Source organism: Eumetopias jubatus, unplaced genomic scaffold, assembly GCF_037043125.1.
Source record: "Eumetopias jubatus isolate StellerSeaLion01/CBP00866 unplaced genomic scaffold, mEumJub1_p1.0 scaffold_17, whole genome shotgun sequence".
NCBI lineage: Eukaryota > Metazoa > Chordata > Mammalia > Carnivora > Otariidae > Eumetopias > Eumetopias jubatus.
In genome coordinates this window covers 69,904,545-69,923,750 of record NW_028274823.1, presented here as the reverse complement: position 1 = coordinate 69,923,750, position 19,206 = coordinate 69,904,545, and the positions used below count along the sequence as shown (strand labels likewise).

The following is a 19,206-nucleotide window of genomic DNA, read 5'->3' as shown; positions in this document are numbered from 1 at the left end:
AAGATTAATATACCATGTCCTAATTGTATTTGGTCCAGAAATCCATGCATAGCTTAATATTTAAAATCAATCAATATAACTTACGCCATCAACAGAATAAAGAATAAAAATCAAATGACCATCTCCATAGATTCGTGAAAAAATACTTGATAAAATTCAATATCTATTCATAAATTTTTATTTAACAGTTTATTATGATTTACAGGTGTCCTTTAAAAAAATCAGTCCATTAAACCATGTAGAAATAAGTATGCAAGAAGTCTGCAAAACAAAACATATGTGTTTAAGTAGAGGGATTATCTGAAATTCCAGATTTTTTTAGGCACTTCATTATTTTGCTATGGCAGCCAAGTAATCCTTAACTTCAGTCGGAGTAAGCATCCTGAATCCGGCTTCATTGCAGATTCCAACCTCTATGTTATCTTCTGTCATTTGCCCTTCAAAGCTTTCTTTTAGGGTTAATATGGCTGTATGAATGGCATCTTTAAGCCCCAGGTCTTCATAGTGTCTTTTCTTGAGGAAAGTTTTCCCATTCACATAGTTCTTTCCCATTGCTGTGGCTTTCTAGAAAGAAAGCTCCAGGTGGATCTGACTGAAATAAACACGGTCGCCTCTCATTCTAACCACAAATTAGTAAAGAAACTCCAAATGGACAAACATCACATGAATGAGTGTATTCTTGCATCACAAAAGCTACTGTCTGTACCAGCTGAGCTGTGGGAATGGGTTCTTGGTAAACGAGATAGTATTGCTGAACAGGTTTCTAAGCTCTGTGCTCAAGCTCTCTGTAACCTGGGCCCATGACGCACTATACACCAAGCCTATGTGATTGGTAATTGGTTCCACTTTCTGTACGGTACACTTCGCTCATCATACAGAGCGGATTTCTGTTTCTTCTCAGTTGCTAAAACCACACCATTTGCAGCTTTATTTTATTTTTTTAAGGTTTTATTTATTTATTTGACAGAGAGAGAATGACTCAAGGGTGCTCATTATCATTACTCCATTTAACATTGCATGGCGGGTCCTAGTTGATTTAATAAGTTGAGGAAGTTAATTAACAAGAATATTAAATAATAATAATAATTACATATATAGAGAGATACATAGAGAGACAAAGAGATGAAGAAAGATGGGGTACCTGGATGGCTCAGTTGGTGAAGCGTCTGCCTCCAGTTTAGGTCATGATCCAGAGGTCCTGGGATTGATCGGGCTCCCTGCTCCATGGGGAGCCTGCTTTTCCCCTCTCCCTCTACCATTGCCCACCCTGCTTGTGGTCTCTGGCTCTCTCTATCTCTCTGTCAAATAAATAAATAAAATCTTTAAAAAAAAAGAAAGAGATGAAGGAAGAGAATCCAACTGAATCTATATATAATCTTTTGCAAGGTCACTGTATTTAAAGTCATCATGCAAGAATCAAATCTATATTTTGTTTACAACAGCAATGAGCACTGAAATAAAATTATACACACACATAAAGCCTATCATAACAGTCTTTTTTAAAAAAAACTTCAAATATCTAAAAATGAACCTAATAAAAATGTACAAAACCTCTACAAAAAAGGTATAAAACATAATTGAGAAGAATTTGAGAGGAGTTAGGGGCACCTGGGTGGCTCAGTTGGTTGAGCATCTGACTTTTGATCTCAGCTCACGTCTTGATCTGAGAGTCATGAGTTCAAGCCCTACGTTGGGCTCCAGGTGGGGCCTACTTAAAAACAACAACAACAGTATATATTATTGAGAGGAATTAAAGAAAACTTAACAAATGGGGAGGGGAGGTAGTGTACTATATCCAGGATTTGAAAGAGTCAATATGATAAAGATAAAAACTATGTATAAGATCCACAGCTCTCTCAAGTAAATTCCTAAAATTCTAAAATTTGCGGAAATATAAAAGACAAAGGTAGCTAAGAAAATATAGAAAGAGGAGGAGATAAAGGACTAACAATCTCTGGATCGCTATTGGTTATAAAGACATAACAAATATGACACTGTGGTATCAGTACAAGGATGGACAAATAAACTGATGGAAAGACTAAAGATTCCAGAAACAGACCCATCCTCTCATTGAACACTTGATCTATGATTGGAGGTACTGCAAAAAGTTGAGAAAGGACGACCTTTTCATTAAAGAGCTGTGGTTCAGACATTCAAATGGCCAACAGACACATGAAAAAGTGCTCAGCATCACTCGGCATCAGGGAAATACAAATCAAAACCTCAATGAGATACCACCTCACACCAATCAGAATGGCTAAAATTAACAAGTCAGGAAACAACAGATGTTGGCAAGGATGCGGAGAAAGGGGAACCCTCCTACACTGTTGGTGGGGATGCAAGCTGGTGCAACCACTCTGGAAAACAGTAGGGAGGTTCCTCAAAAAGTTGAAAATAGAGCTACCCTATGACCCAGCAATTGCACTACTGGGCCTTTGCCCCAAAGATACATGTAGTGATCCAAAGGGGCACCTGCACCCCAACGTTTATAGCAGCAATGTCCATGATAGCCAAACTATGGAAAGAGCCCAGATGTCCATCAACAGATGAATGGATAAAGAAGATGTGATATATATATACAATGGAATATTATGCAGCCATCAAAAAAACGAAATCTTGCCATTTGCAATGACGTGGTGGAACTAGAGGGTCTTATGCTAAGCGAAATAAGTCAATCAGAGAAAGACAATTATCATATGATCTCACTGATATGTGGAATTTGAGAAACAAGGCAGAGGATCATAGGGGAAAAGAGGAAAAAATGAAACAAGATGAAACCAGAAAGAGAGACAAACCATAAGAGACTCTTAATCATAGGAAATAAACTGAGGGCTGCTGGAGTGGAGGGGGAGGTGGAAGGGATGGAGTAACTGGGTGATGGACATTGGGGAGGGCATGTAATGTAATGAGCACTGGGTATTACATAAAACTGATGAATCATAGACCTGTACCCCTGAAACAAATAATACATTTTATGTTAATTAATTGAATTTAAATGTTTTTAAAAAGTGAAAAAAAAAAGTTGTGGTTCAATTATGTACTAATAAGGGGGGGATGAAACTTGATTCCTACTCAAATAATAGGCAAAAATATCATTCTTGGTGAATTACAGATTTAAATGTAAAAAAGTAAAACAATAAAGATTTTTAGAATAAAACATAGGAGAACATCGTCATGACTTTGGGCAGGAAATAATTTCTTAATGGATACAAATGGCACTAACCACTAAGGAAAACATTTACAAATTGGAGTAAATCAAAATTAGGAATATCTGAACATCAAAAGATAGCATTAAGAGAAGTAGAAGACAAGATGAAAGAGAATATGTTTGAATTACATATTTGACAAAGGAAGACCCAAATGAAAAACATAAGTAGAAAAATAGGCAAAATATTCACTTCACAATAGAGATATTGAAATGGCCAAGAAACGTATGAAAAGGTACTTAATCTCAATTGTTATCCAAGAAATGCAAGTCAAAACCACTATAATTCCACTAAAAAAGACAAAGCCAGCGTTGGTAAGAATGTAGAAAAATTAAAATTCTCCTACACTATAAATGGTACAAACAGTTTGGACAAATGATTTGGAAGAATCTACAAAAGAAGAACATGGAGATTTCCTCAGACCCCAGGAATACAGCCTTAGATATGCCCAACAGAAATGCATGTGCCTGTGCGCCAAGAGGTATACAGGAGTATCTGGGGCAGCAGTATTTGAAAGAGCTTAAAGCTGGAAACACCCGTAATGCCCATCAACAGATAATTCCGTTATCAGTGGAATGGGTACGTTAATTGGGGTGTATTCCAACAGCAATGCAAGTGAACTAATTTATAGCTGCAAAAAAATGAATTAATCTTATCAATATAATGCGGGGCTAAAAGAGAGTCAAAAAAGAGCATGCTGTGCGTACACAGCTCAAAAACAGACAAAACTGACCTATGGTTTGAGAAGCCAGATTTGTGCTCTCCTATGGGAAAAATGATCCAGAGAGGGGCTTCTGGAGTACTAATAACGTTCTGTTTCTTGATCTGGGTGGTGGGTACAGGGTGTGGTGTGAGCCAACGTGTCATGCTCTACCCTTAGAATGTTTGCATTTTGGGCCTGCATATTTCCCTAATGACTTTTTTTTTTTAATCAAGTAAAAGAGAAATTGAAAGCTGAGACTGCCCTTGGCCCATTTGGGGATCTTTGGGCCACTAAACAAAAAGAGAATAAACCATGTTGATTGATGATGATTACCAGGTGGAAATTAGGCTACTGCAACCCACTGAGAGTAGAGTACTATTCCTGAAAGCCAGTGCATTCACCGGGCGTTTCTTAGTACTCCCTAGCCCGTAGTACTGGTCAGTGGGAAACTGTAGCAACCCAGTAAAGATCAGACTACTAAAAAAGGCTTGGAAAAGAATGGGAATGATTTGGATTATACCACCAGGTAAAAACTCTGACCTCCTGAGGTGACGGCAAAGGTGATTTATGAGAATAGTGTACTAGGTGGTTTAAATTCATTTATTTTCTTCCCACTGCTGCACTGTAAACCTGGGGACTGTGCATCATTTTCCTAGGAAATACATCTTGTTCTCACGTTCTTATTGGTAGGTTTTGACTTAGCTAGAGAGGTCACTGACCCAGGCTCAATACTGACTTAAAATTTAAGTGATAAATTTAAGTTTATGAAGTTAAGTTTATAAAATTCAAGTGTATATAAAGTTAGGTTGAAAAGTTAAATTTGTGCTAATAAAAGCTTTTCTTTAGTATGAAAGGTCGTTATATTGAAATGAAGGCCCTAGATTTCATGCTGTTTAGTGTAAGTATGGGAGTGCAGTCATTTCCAACCACTTAAGGATTTTTTTTAATGTATGTGTGTGCATACCTGAGTGTTTACTTATAGATGACTGCCCCCACATGATGGTAGTGCTGCCTACATTCACTGAAAAGAGTTTAAAAGGACAGAATTAAGTGTTGTTATTAAATAAATTTATATTTAATCACAAAAGGTATATTCTTTTGAAAAATGGAAACAGATGCATGTCAAGTCACAGGGAGACGCCCCTTAGATTCCTAGTGTCCACAGGCAGTAATCACTGCGGTAAGGTTGGAAGTGGGAAGTTTCAAGTGCCTTTCTGTCTATCCTTCTCTCTTGGTTGTCGCATTTTTAAATTCACATTTTCACATCGAAAAATAATAGTAAAATGTATCACCTCTTTGTTTCCTAAGAAAAAGATGATACAACATCTATGCTGGGGATGAGGAAGAGAATCTCAACCAGGAAAGTCATAGAATGTTCCAGAAAAATGTGAAACTGGCCTGTAAGTGGCAATTCTTACTGCCTTGGGAGCCAGTTGCTATATCAACTTCTTTTCTAAAATTGGACCCATCCTAAAGGAAAGACTCCAGGAGGTGAGAGCTCATGTTCTCTTTCATAATTTTTCTGAAGCCGTGACTTTCTTGAGAGACATACTGAAGGAGTTAAATTCACTAAAAGGAATCTCTCCCTCCTTGTAATCAGCCCTGCCCCTCCCCTTTCCAATTGGGTGGGCTGAGGCTGCAAGCAGCTGTGCATGCAGAACTCCTGTACCAACACAGCTCTGCTTGACCGCAGTTTCTATTCCCACTGGGAAGTTCTCCTCAACTTTGTCAGAAAGACTGAATCACACTTTGCTGAATTCCTCCAGTGATCTTTTGTTTCTCTTATTTATTAGCACTCTGGACAACTGCCCAGCCAGTGGAGAGACCACCTCTTAGCTCAGTTCTGCTTAGGATTACGGGTGGTGGTAATGGTTGATGGCTGGGCCAGTTTTTGACAAGGATGTTTATTTAGGTTTTAACTTAAACATCACTTTCTTCACAGAGGCCTTCCCTGACCACCCTAACTAAATCAGCACCGCTCACTGCCCACGTTACTCTATTTTATCTTTGTCACTGCCCTTATCAGTACCTGCCATTAACTTATCTACTCATTGGCCCAGCAAGATCCTCAAGTGCAGAGACTTTGTTTACCCCCATTGTCAGGAGTAGTGCCAGGACCCAGAAGGGGTTCGTGTTTGACCAGTTGACCAGTATGACCAGTATGACCAGTTTGACCAGTATGCTAGCAGAGGGTTTCCAAAAGAAAGTAGTTACATGAATTTCATGTCTACATCCTGGTGGTGTGGCTTAATACACATCTCAGTATGATTTTCAGCTTTAAGGATACAAAAGAGTGAATCCTATCCTTTAGGCACCACCATGACTTTGGGAGAATTCTGGATGGAAATGCATTTCACAATTAAGTGGCTAAAGTGTCTTTAACTTGTACTTGATTCTGCAGCACATATACTAAAATTGGAAGGATACAGAGAAGATTAGCATGGCCCTGTGCAAGGATGATATGCAAATTCGTGAAACGTTCCATATTTTTAATAAAACAAGATGAAATCAGAGAGAGAGACAAATCATAAGAGACTCTTAACTCTAGGAAACAAACTGAGGGTTGCTAGAGGGGAAGGGAGTGGGGGGATGGGGTAACTGGGTGCTGGGCATTAAGGAGGGCACTTGATGGAACGAGCACAGGGTGTTATATATAAGACTAATGAATCACTGACCTCTACCTCTGAAACTAATAATACATTATATGTAAATTAATTGAATTTAAATTTAAAAAATTTTTTAAAAATAAAATAAAATGTCTTTAACTTTTAGCAAATTACACCCTTCCCTACTGAGCAGTCATGCCATTATTATCAGCTTCAGAGAAAGCATCCGCAAGGCAGACATGACAAAGTATAAGTCTAAGAACTGGAAGATTAAATCTAAGTTAAAATTTTACTCCAGCAAGGTAAGGCCCTTTAGTTCTACTCTAATAATAACTTCTCACAAGTTCAGAAGTTACGAATCAGAGACACGACCTAATGAAAGGTGATGCACATCTTCTGTCTCTCAGTTAACTTTGCCTGGATGGTTGTGCTGGCTCTCAGGAAAAAAACAAAAAATTAAGAGGGGACACCTTTCATTTTTCAAGTTAAACATTTTGTCTTTAAAAAAAAAATAAAACACAGACGATTTTAATGCAAAAAAAAACACAGATCACTAAAACTTCCTGGACTGGACAGCTGAGACACTGTCCTTGGCCTTACTCTAAGTCACCCAGGGCCGCACCTCAAAGGCCGGGACAGGTGGAGGGAGGAAGCTGCTTGTCCCACTGCAGCTGGGAGCCCCCACTGAGAGCCACACCTGCAGCTCTTCAAGCAGCCAGAGGACCCTGCTCCGTGGCAACAGCAAGGCGGGGCAGGGGGTGGCTGGGGTTGCTGTGGTTCTGCTATCAGAGACTCAAGTCCATTGTATTACCTGACTCCTATTTTTCTCCAAGGGCTGGGGAAAACTAGAGGAAATAACCTGTTGCCTCCCTAATCCCCTGCTGTCTATTTCCACACTGACATGTCACTGCCCTGCTTAATGCCCTCCAGGAATGCCCACTTCCTACACGGACGTCTCACACACCATCAAGATGCAGGCTCCTGATCGGTCTGCCCTGGACACCATCACTCCCTGACACACCCGATGCCCAGATTGGCCTGGGTTTCCAAGTTCCCTGACTTTGTCCTGTTTGGAGCAGGACAGAAAGGGAGAAGAGAAGAAAAGTGACCTTGTGTTGGTGGCTTCCAGGCTTAGGATTAGGCTGAGACAGAGAGCAGGGAGGTCAAGGCTAGTCAGATCAGAAATGAGCGACCCAGAAGCTGAGCAAGGGCAGAGGCTGTGGCTGCCAAGAAGGGGTGCATTTCATCGATTCTAAGACAAACCTGATTTTATAATCATACTCCATTCTCTCTCTGAAGTCAGGATGCCTCTGTCTCACAATAAATGATGTCCTAGCATTCTGTGATCATTTAGCTGGTACTATTTTTAACTGATACGACAAAGTCATGGTACGTAAAGTAAGACTCAGCTTTCCCAGCACCCTGGAGGGCAGATGTAGAAAAACTTACAGAGGATGGATTTCCAGCAAGTTCCTCAGCTTGGCACCACAGGACCTTCTCCATAGCCAGTGAGCCATGGCTGTGGTCTCCCTACCAAGGTGTGGAGTGGGAGCAATCCTCTCAGGAGCTTTCCTGGTGTAACTGGAAACAGCCCCCATATGCAGAAGGCAGGCTGAGACTGAAGAAAGAGGCAAGCTACTCCATGCTGGTGGGAGGCAATTTTAATAATAACAAAGGCAACTCATATAGGAGGCTTGTCTTGGATGCAACAAGACAAATGGATCCCTGCATCCGTCCTCCAAATCTTAAAAGTTTATAAAGCGTTTCTAACTGGGCTTAGTCTCATGTACTGTGCAAGCATTTTCAGCATCATATCATCATCTCAAGGCTGTCCTTGGTGCAGCCTCTGGGAACAGAAACGCCAAGTGGAACCCACATTCCAAGAACAGAGGAGGGAGTGAGGAGGCCCTGAGTGCTTGGGTCCAACTCACATCTTTTTTATCACATTCTTCAACAGGTGGGGAGGCCTTCCTTGGGTACTCTCTCTCAGCATGAGCAGTGGAAGCTGCCCCTTATATCTGCTATTTCCGTATTCTTCAGTGTTCGCTTTCCTTCTTATTAGTCAATCCTTTTTACTTTGACCCCCATAATTGGTTTTGTTGTTGTTGTTCATTTCCCGGGTAGAATTTAGTGATTCATCTGTTGCCTATAACACCCGGTGCTCATTACATCCCGTGCCATCCTTGATGTTCGTCTCCCAGTTACTCCATCCCCCCACCTCCCTTCAAGGAAACGTCAGTTTGTTTCCTAGAGTTAAAAGTCTCTTATGGGGGCACCTGGGTGGCTCAGTCGGTTGGGCATCTGCCTTCAGCTCAGGTCATGATCCCAGGGTCCTGGGATCGAGCCCCACATCGGGCTCCCTGCTCAGTGGAGAGCCTGCTTCTCCCTCTCCCTCTGCTTACTGCTCTGCCTGCTTGTGCTCTCTCTCTACCTCTCTGTCAAATAAACAAATAAAATCTTTAAAAAAAAAAAGTCTCTTATGGTTTGTCTCCCTCTCTGATTTTGTCTTATTTTATTTTTCCTTCCCTTCTCCTATGTTTATCTGTTTTGTTTCTTAAATTCTACATATGAGTGAAATCCTGTGGTATTTGTCATTCTCTGACTGACTTATTTTGCTTATTAGCATAATACCCTCTAGTTCCATCCACGTCCCTGCAAGTAGCAAGATTTCCTTCCTTTTGATGGCTGAGTAATAGTTCATTGTATATACAGTCCCACAGTAATTTTTTTTAAAGATTTTATCTTTATTTGAGAGAGAGAGAGAGACAGAGCACAAGCAGAGGGAGAAGCACTCGATCCCAGTACTCCGGGATCATGACCAGAGTCGAAGGCAGACGCTCAACCGACTGAGCCACTCAGGCGTCCCAGTCCCACTGTAATTATTAATACAACAGTCCCCCCCTTACCCACAGAGGATACAATCCAGGACCCCTAGTGGTTGCCTGAAACCATGGACAGTAACAGACCTTATATAGACTATGTTTTTTCCTAAACATACATACTTGTGATAAAGCTTAACTATAAATTAGGGACAGTAAGAGATGAACAATAATAACTAATAATAAAATAGAACAATTATCACACTAGGCTGTAATAAAAGTTACGTGAATGTGATCTCTTTCTCAAAATAGCTTGTTGTACTGTACTCACTGTTCTTCATCTTGTGATGATGTGAGATGATAAAATGCCCACGTGATGAGATTAAGTGAGGCAAATGATGTAGGCATTGTGACCTAGTGTTAGACTACTATTGCGCTTCTGACAACATGTCTGGAGGATCATCTGCTTCCAGACCTCAGTTAACCTGAGTAACTGAAACTGTGGAAAGCGACACTTTACATGGGGCGGGAGGGGGGGCGGTTACTGTACGAAACCCTCTCTGGTCAAATTAGTATGTGGCTCCTCTCCTGATTGGATTTGAACTGATACAGCACAAATAGCCTCTGTTTTGTGAAAAAGAAAAAGAGAAGGAAAAGATGGAAAAAGAGAGAGAAACGGAAAAGAAGGTAGAAAAACAGGTAACAGACAGCAAGAAGAAAATAAAGGAAGCAGAGAGAAATGAAGCAGGGGTGGGTGGGTGAGGAAAAGACAGCCTCCCACTTCCTGTTTGCTCAGGCTCTGAATCCAGCAGTCTGCACTCCCAGCTGTCCTACCTCATCCCCTAACGCAAAGTAGCCAAATAATTCAGAAGCCTGGCTAGGGAGTCACTGAGGGAGCTGGTGTCTCCGTTGGACCCTGGCAGCTCTCTTACATTTTACCCAGCCAGTAGGGGGAACCTCACCTGCCTCACCTGGTCCTGGCCACACAGAGCAGCACTATTCCCGAGCCTTTCTGTAGAAGTCTGGCCAGCTCTCTTTTTTTGAAAGTGCTAGCTCAGAGTAAGGCACAGAGCCCCCCAGAGAGGACCACAGGTTCTGACACTTGTTTGGAAATCATCGTTTCTGTGTATGATGATAAACTATAAGAAGAAAAGGAAAAAAAGCTTTATAACGAGAGAAAAGCTACACAGACATGAGGCAGGAACCAGAAAGGGTATGGCTGTTGTAATAATTTGCGACTTAGGTAGCCCAAGACCACATCCCAGAAAATTTGCTCCTGGTAATTAAAAGCAAGCCAAGATCCAGGTTCAACACAAACACGTTTGCCTCTACCCATAAAATGTGTGGATGTTCAAAAGCATCCCTTACTCAGTGTATAGACTGAAGATTACATATTCACTCGTGTGCGTTGAGGGCACTGGCGTGGGGGGAACACGGTGAGAATCATTAACTCCAATGTCTAACTTTAGCATGGTTTATAAACACCTCAAGGGCTTGTTAAACTTAGAGTGTTGGGCTCTACCCACAGAGTTTCAGATTTAGGAGGTCTGGGGTGTGGCCTCAAAACTGCAGGTCTAGGACTTTCCCAGGTGACACTAACCCCCACTTTGAGAAGCCCTGGCCTATCCTCATAGGATGAGCTCATCAGCAGAAAGCAGGGGCCCATCAGCCTCAGAGCCCGGAACCAGAGTGAGCGCAGACCCCAGTGCTGCCACTCACTGGTGGAATCACTTTAGGAAAAGTGTTAACTCTGTATATTTGTTTCTTCATCCATAAATTGGGGGTGATGATAATGGTACCTCAATCCTGGGATTAGTATAAGGATGAAAGGAGCTCAAACATGCAAAGTGCTTAGACCATGCTTGGCACATAGCAAGCACTTTATAATTGTTTTCTTAAAAAAAAATACAGGTCCTGGAGTCAGACAAATGGCTTAGATTTGGCTAGATTTAACCATTCTGAGCTTCAGCTTTCTTATTTGTAAAAAGGATAAAAACAACACCTGTCTTACAGGGTTTTCATGAAGATTAAAGAAGCTAATACGTTGGTTATTAAATCTTGGCAAATGAACATATATCCACCCTTCAGGCCCTCCAAAGGGCGGTTCGGCCCGCGAGGGTGCTGGCTCTGTGGGGTAATGCTGCCCCCTGCTGGATAGCCATGCATCTTTAGAAATTAACTGGCCCTCCCTGAGCAAAAAAAGCTAATAATCTTCAACAAGTTTATATTCTCTGAACACATTTCTTTGGCCGCTGTGATCAAACATGATTGAATTAAATCACTCGCAGTAAATGGTTTTCCTCACTCGGCAAAAGAGTGAGCCACTTGGCAACTTACTTTGGCTGCAGCCTCATTTCCAACTTTTATTTTTATAGAGAAAATTGGCTGTGTTGCGATATTCCTGTTTAAATTTTCCAGTTTTCATGATTGTTGCTTTCCTGGGAGTTGAGAATATTGGGATGACTGCCTAGTCGTATGCTGGATGCTTTCCAGCTCACGTAGCTGGCTCGCGCGGCTCAGCAGCAGGCAGCATTTGAAACACTAAAGTGTTACAACCAGGTCCCTGTGATTTGCAACGTGCCAAAGCAGCCGGACAACGCGTCAACGAGCAAGTGTCCCTCTGTGTTCTGATGAAGCTTTATTCATAAATGACGGGATTTGAATTTCTCTTAATTTTCACGTTACAAAATGTTATTCTTCTTTGATTTTTCCCAGTCACTTATAAAAGTAAAAACCAGCGGCGCCTGGGTGGCTCATTTGGGTAAGCATCAGAATCTTGATTTTTGCTCAGGTCATGGTCTCAGGGTGGTGAGATCAAGCCCCAGGTTGGGCTCTGTGCTGAGCATGGAGCCTGCTTAGGATTCTCTCTCTCCCTCTTTCTTTGCCCCTCCCTGCCCCCCATAAATAAATAAAATAGGGGTGCCTGCGTGGCTCAGTCGGTTAAGCGTCTGCCTTTGGCTCAGGACATGATCTCCAGGTTCTGGGATCAAGCCCTGCGTCCGGCTCCCTGCTCAGCGGAGAGCCTTCTTCTCTTTCTCTCTCTCTCCCTCTGCCCCTCCTCCCTGCTAGTTCTCTCTCTCTCAAATAAATTTAAATTGTTTTAAATTATTAATTAATTAATTAATTAAAAATAAAAAACATATACCAAGAGAAAAAAAAGTGCTGGCCAGTTTGGGTCTGCAATCTGTACTTTGTCATCCACCAGGGTCCATCCACATCCTGATGGTACCAGACTGGTGAGTTAAGCAGACATGATGGTAATGTTATCCCTGCATTTTTTAGACCCCTGAGGATGGCACTAATCTCTGCCACTCCCCTCAATACAGCATTTTCTCTCTTTGGCAGGGGTACATTTTTGAGCTTCACCTGGCTTTCCTTTCTATGGTGAATTTCTCCCCACAGGCCAAGGATCCAATACAGATTGAGGATTTTTGCATCAAGGTTTATAAGGGATATTGGTCTGTAGTTTCTTTACTTGTAATGTCTTTGGCTTTGGTATCTGGATGCTAAACTCACAGAGTGAGTTAGGAACTATTTCCTTCTCTTCGATTTTTTGAGAGAGTTTGAAAAGGATTGGTGTCAGTTCCTCTCTAAATATTTGGTAGAATTCACCTGTGAAGCCATCAGATTCAGAGCTTTTCTTTGTCAGGAGGTTTTTGATTCCTTATTCAATTTCTGTACTAGTTATAGGTCAGTTCAGATTTTCTTTGTGATTCAGATTCGGTAGGGTATCTATTTCTAGGATTTTGTCTAATTTACCTAGATTATCCAATTTGTTGGCATATGATTGTTCATAGTACTCTCTTATAATCCTTTTTATTTCTGTATGATCAATAGGAATGTCCCCTCCTTCATTTCTGATTTAAATAATTTGAGTCCTTTTTTTCTCAATCAATCCGGCTAAAGGTTTGTCAATTTTGTTAATCTTTTTGAAGAATCAACTTTAGATGTCATTGATTTTCTCTATTGTTTACCTATTCTCTATTTCATTTATCTTGAGTCTAATTTTCAGTATTTCCTTCTTTGTGCTAGTTTGGGTTTAATGTGTTCTTCTTCTAGATCCTTAAGTCGTAAAGTTAGGCTATTGATTTGAGATCTTATTTAATGTGAGCATTTAAGGCTATAAATTTTCCTCTTCACACTGTTTTCACTGCATCTCATCAGTATGGTATGTTGTGTTTTCATTTTCATTCGTCTCTAAATATTTTCTGATTTTTCTTGTGATTATTTTCTTTGGTCCACTGGTGTTTAAGAGTGTGTTGTTTAATTCACCCAACTTTTTGAATTTTCATTTTCTTTGTTATTGACTTCTAACTTCATCCTGTTGTGGGCAGAGATGTATGATCTTTTGTCTTTGTTTTAAATCTGTTGAGACAATTTGTGACTTAACATATGGTCTATCCTGAAGAATGTTCTATGTCCAGTTAAGAAGAATGTATACTCTGTTGTTGGGTAGAGTGTTCTGTATATATTTGTTAGATCTAGTTGGTTTATTGTGTTGTTCAAGTCTTCTGTTCTATTTATTTAGCTTCTGTCTGGTTGTTCTTCTATCCATTATTGAGAGTGGGGTATTGAAGCTCCAACCATTATTGTACAATTGTTTGTCCTTCCAGTTATATCAATTTTTGCTTCATATAGTTTGATGGTCTGTTATTAGGTCTGTAATGTTTATAATTGTTATATCTTTTTGTTGTGCTAAAAATTTTATTAATTTTTCTTTGTCTAATGTAACTTTTTAAACTTAATTATCTATTTTGTCTAATGTAACCTTTTGTCTAATGTAACTTTTTGTCTAATGTAACTTTTTTTAATTTAATACCAATTTTGTCTGATGTTAATATAGCCACTTCAGCTCTCTTAACTATTTACATGGGATATCTTTTTCTATTCTCTCACTTTCAACCTTTTTGTGTCTTTGGATCTTGAGTCTCTTGTAGATAGCATATACTTGATCTGGTTTTTTATCCATTCTGCCAAATCTCTGTCATTTGATTAAGGAGGCTAATCCATTTACATTTGAAGTAATTACTGATAAAGAGAGATTTCTGTCATTTTGTTATGCTTTTCCTATATGACTTACATCATTTTTGTCCCTCATTTCCTGCATTACCGTCTTCTTTTGTGTTTAGTTGATTTTTTGTGGTGAAACATTTTAATTCTCTTCTCATTTCATTTTTTATATAGAGTGTAGCTATTTCTTTTGTGGTTATAATAGGGGTTATATTTAACTTCTGTCTTAGTCTGTTCAGGCTATTATTGCGGGTGAACTGGGAAGACCCCGGGTCCTGGGGCCTCAACCCAGCCAGACCCAAAGGTTCTTGGTCTCGTCACGAGAATAAATTCAAAGACAAACATGCAGCACAACAGACTAGAGACCCCAACAGGAAAGTTTATTAAAGCAAAAGGTACGCTCGAGTTCTGAGAGTAGGCGAGAGAGAGCGAGCAGGCTGCACACCCTGGGGGTGGGGTTTCTAGCCATCTTTTATTGACAGTTGTTAACTAAGGAGTGGAATAGTCATTACTTAGGGCAGGAAAGCAGGGTTTCATGCTTTTTCTTACTAATTTGGTCAGGGTTTCCTGTCATGGTACCCGCCATCTGGTTTGATCCAGCTTCTTGGGGAGTGCTGCCAGGACAGGCCTCTGACCTTCCCAGTAGTTGGTCATAACTTCCTTGTTGCTGATCTCCAAGTATCCTGTTAGAACCTAACTGTCTACTCTAACACTAGAACAAAATACCATAGAGTGGCTAACTTATAAACAATAAAAATGTGTTTCTCACAGCTGTGGAGGCCTTTTAGTCCAAAACCAAGCCACCATCAAATTTGGTGTCTGGGGATGATGCCCTTCCCAGGTCATGGTTGGCTCTTTTCACTGTGTCCTCATATGGCAGAAGAGGGGAGGGAGTTCTCTGGGATCTCTTTTATAAGGGCACTAATCCCATTTATGAGGGTTCCACCCTTATGACCTAAGCACCTCCTGAAGGCCCCACTTCCAAATACCATCACATTGAGGGTGAATTTTGGAAAGACACAAACGTTCAGTCTATAGCAACATCTTAAAGTTATAACATTCTTTAAATTTAAACAGCTTAACTTCAATAACATACCCAAACCCTTTTCCTATACAAGTCCATCTCCATCCCCTTTCAGTTATTAATGTCACAAAATTACATCTTTATGTATTATGTGTCCAAAAACATAGACTAGTAATTGTTTTTTATGCATTAGTTTCTTAAACCATATAGAAAAAGTGTGGAATTACCAAATCAAAGTAAAAATAATACTAGCTTTTATTTTATTTATTTTTAAAGATTTTATTTTTTATTTTTTTGACAGAGAGAGACACAGCAAGAGAGGGAACACAAGCAGGGAGAGTGGGAGAGGGAGAAGCAGGCTTCCCGCCGAGCAGGGAGCTCAATGCGGGGTTCAATCTCAGGACCCTGGGATCATGACCTGAGCTGAAGGCAGATGCTTAATGACTCAGCCACCCAGGCACCCCAATACTAGCTTTTATAACTGCCTCCGTATTTAACTTTAGCAGAGATCTTTACTTCTCCATATAGTTTCAAGTTACCACTGTCTTGTTACAAATTACTAGTGTCTAGTGTCCTTTCATTTCAGTCTGGAGGATTTCCTTTATCATTTCTTGTAAGGCAAGCTTTTGTTTATCTGGGAATGTCTTCATTTCTCCCTCATTTTTGAAGGACAGTTTTCAGGATATAGGATTCTTGGCTGACACTTAGTTTTCCTTCTGGTATCTAAGGTTTCTGATGAGAAATCTGCTGGTAATCTTTTTGGGAAAAATATAATTAAAATTATCTTCCTTGGGGCGCCTGGGTGGTTGAGCCATTAAGCATCTGCCTTTGGCTCAGGTCATGATTCCAGGGTCCTGGGATGGAGCCCCACATCGGGCTCCCTGCTCAGTGGGGAGTCTGCTTCTCCCTCTCCCTCTGGCCCTCCCCCTGCTTGTGCTCTCTCTCTCTCTCAAATAAATAAATCTTTTTAAAAAACAAAATAAATAAAATTATCTTCCTTTTAGCTTTACAGGTGTATTAATAATGTACTTTGTTGTGTCTTATGCAACAGAACATTTCTTATAGTATCATGATATTGGTTGAGTTGTAGCATCATTTTGAGACCAATCATTCAGAATTTAAAGAAAAGTAATTAAATATTTTAAAATTAGTTGCTAGGAGCTCTTTAAAAGCCAAACCATATTACAGATTTTCAAACTGGAAATGAAAAGATGACTGAAACATCTTACAGATTTTAATTTCTAATAAGGGAAATAACAATTGCTATAACTCACATAGACAGAAAGCTCTTTGGGATCCTTATTCTTGAGATCAAAAAGTAAGAAAAGCACTAGGTACTATCTCCAGCTGTGATTGGTCCATTTCTTGCTAATGACCTCATAAAGAACCTGTAAAGGAAAAACAAAACACACTCTTGTGTGTCTCCTCTACTCTAATACTCTACTGCAGCACCACTTCACTTCTGACATCAGATGTGGGGAAGTTTCCCCACACCAAGCAATTCTGTGACACCAGCTGGGAGTCCTATAATTATCTCAATTCTGACACCATCTAGCTGGAGATAGCATCAGATCCAACACGTTAAGGACCTAGTCCTACAAATTGTGCCCTCCCCTTCAGATGCCCATGGCAAGTCCACGGTTGTTGTGCCCTGTGCTTCTGACTAACCAGCTATAGATTGGAGGTTACCATGAACTCCTCTGTAGGTTCACAGAACTCTGGAACAGTTTACTCACTAGATGGACAGTTTATTATAAAAAGATATTGTTGTCAGGTGAACTGGGGAAACTCTGGGCCCTGGGGACTTAACCCAGCCAGATCCCAACGATTTGCTGAAGGTTCTTGGTCTTGTCATGAGAATTCAAGGGCAGACACACAGCACAGTGGATAAGTGACACAAATTGGAAAGTTTATTAAAGCAGAAAGTACACTCAAGAGAAGAAAGCAGGCAAGCTCAAGAGAGCTATGTCCCAGGGGCTTGGGTTTCTATCTTTTATCAGCAGTTGTTAACTAGTGGCAGAATATTCATTACTGGGGTGCCTGGGTGGCTCAGTCGTTAAGCGTCTGCCTTCGGCTCAGGTCATGATTCCGGGGTCCTGGGATCGAGCCCCACATCGGGCTCCCCGCTCAGTGGGAAGCCTGCTTCTCCCTCTCCCACTCCCCCTGCTTGTGTTCCCTCTCTCCATCAAATAAATAAATAAAATCTTTAAAAAAAAAAGAATATTCATTACTTGGGGCAGGGAAGCAGGGTTTCATGCTTTTCCTTCCTAATTTGGTCAGGAGTTTCCTGTCATGGCATCAGCCATCTTGGGCCTGCCTGATTTGATCCAGCTTCTTGGGGAGTGCTATCAGGACAGGCCTCTGACCTTCCCCATAGTTGGTCATGACTTCCTTGTTGCTGAACTCCAGGTATCCTATTAGAATCTAATTAACTGTCTATTCTAACAGTACAACTCAGGAATAGCCAGATGGAGAAGATGCATGGGTCAAGGTTTGGAGAAAGAGGCCCAGAGCTTCCATGCCCTCTCTGAGTGCCACTCTCCCCAAATCTCCATAAGTTCACCAACCCTGAAACTCTCCAAACCCTGTCCTTTTGGGTTTCTATGAAGGCTTCATTACATAGGCATGATTGATTAGATCATTGTCCACTGGGGATTGAGCTCAATTTCTAGTCCCTCTCCCCTTCCCTTAACTCCAGCTCTTGGTTTTGGCTCAGCTCATGAACTCAGGATCGTGAGATCAAGCCCCACATTGGGCTCTGCGCTCAATGGGCAGCCTGCTGGAGATTCTCTCTTCCTCTGCCCCTCCCCCTGCCCATGCTCCCACCCTCTAAAATAAATAAATAAATCTTTACAAAATAAATAAATAAACTAAAATGGAGTCAGGAGACCAGCAGAGGAAGCTCTCAAGCCCTACCATTCCTGGTCATTTGCAGACCAACAAGACAAATGTACCTTGCAAGTGGTTGTTTTATTTCCTGAGCCAGAGAAAGAAAAGTTTCCTCCTCCCTCCCCCACACCTTACCAACCAGCAACCTAACCAATGAGAGATTACAACCTAGCCAATGAAAAGCCACTATACTTCAAATTCCCAGTTTCCTCCATTGAACTTTTTATTTATAACAGCCCTCCCAACAGCCCCTTCTTCCCCTATAAAAGAGCATCATCTCCTTTCTTCTGGGAACTTGTCTATGACTTTGCCACAACCTGCTTGTTCCAGATTGCAATTCTCTGCTATTTCAAATAAACCCATTTTTACTAGTAAAATAATTGGTGGTTCAATTTTTTTAAGGTTAACATTTGATTGTTAGAAAGAATGAATTTAGACCTACAAGTTCCCACTAAGCTGACTGGTTAAAAGCTTTGTTAAAAAAAAAAAAAAGAAAATCAAGGGCAGCTGGGTGGCTCAATGGGTTAAGCGTCCTGGGATGGAGCCCGCATGGAGCCCCGCAAAGGAAACTCCAAGGAGCTGTACAGAATGGAAGGATTTTATAAGCAGAACAAAGAGGTTCTTAGCAAAAGAAACAATTGTTTGAGGCAAGGTCACCTTCCCTCGGGGGAAGAGCTGGGGGTCTTCTCATGCAGATTACCTCTCTAGTACTGACCAGGAAATGCCAGCCTAGTTTAACTCCTGGGAAAGGTTGAAACTGAGTTGGGTTTAAGTCTTATAGTGTAAGTCTTACGGAGTTTGGCCTGTTTTGTTTTGGTTTTTTTTTTTAAGATTTTATTTATTTATTCATGAGAGAGAGAGAGGCAAAGGGAGAAGCAGGCTCCCCAAGGAGCAGAGAGCCTGATGTGGGACTCGATCCCAGCACCCCGGGATCATGACGCTTAACCAT

At 40.9% G+C, this 19,206-nt stretch overlaps 1 non-coding gene and 1 pseudogene across 1 annotated transcript; one reads left to right on the top strand and one right to left on the bottom strand.

Annotated features, from left to right (window-relative positions):
• Positions 1-330: 330 nt before the first annotated feature.
• LOC114203722 (proteasome subunit alpha type-2-like) lies at positions 331-14,930 on the bottom strand (annotated as a pseudogene).
• On the top strand, positions 6,295-6,400 carry LOC114203543 (U6 spliceosomal RNA). The gene has a single exon (XR_003608006.2). It is a non-coding gene; the product is annotated as a U6 spliceosomal RNA (small nuclear RNA).
• Positions 14,931-19,206: the final 4,276 nt, after the last annotated feature.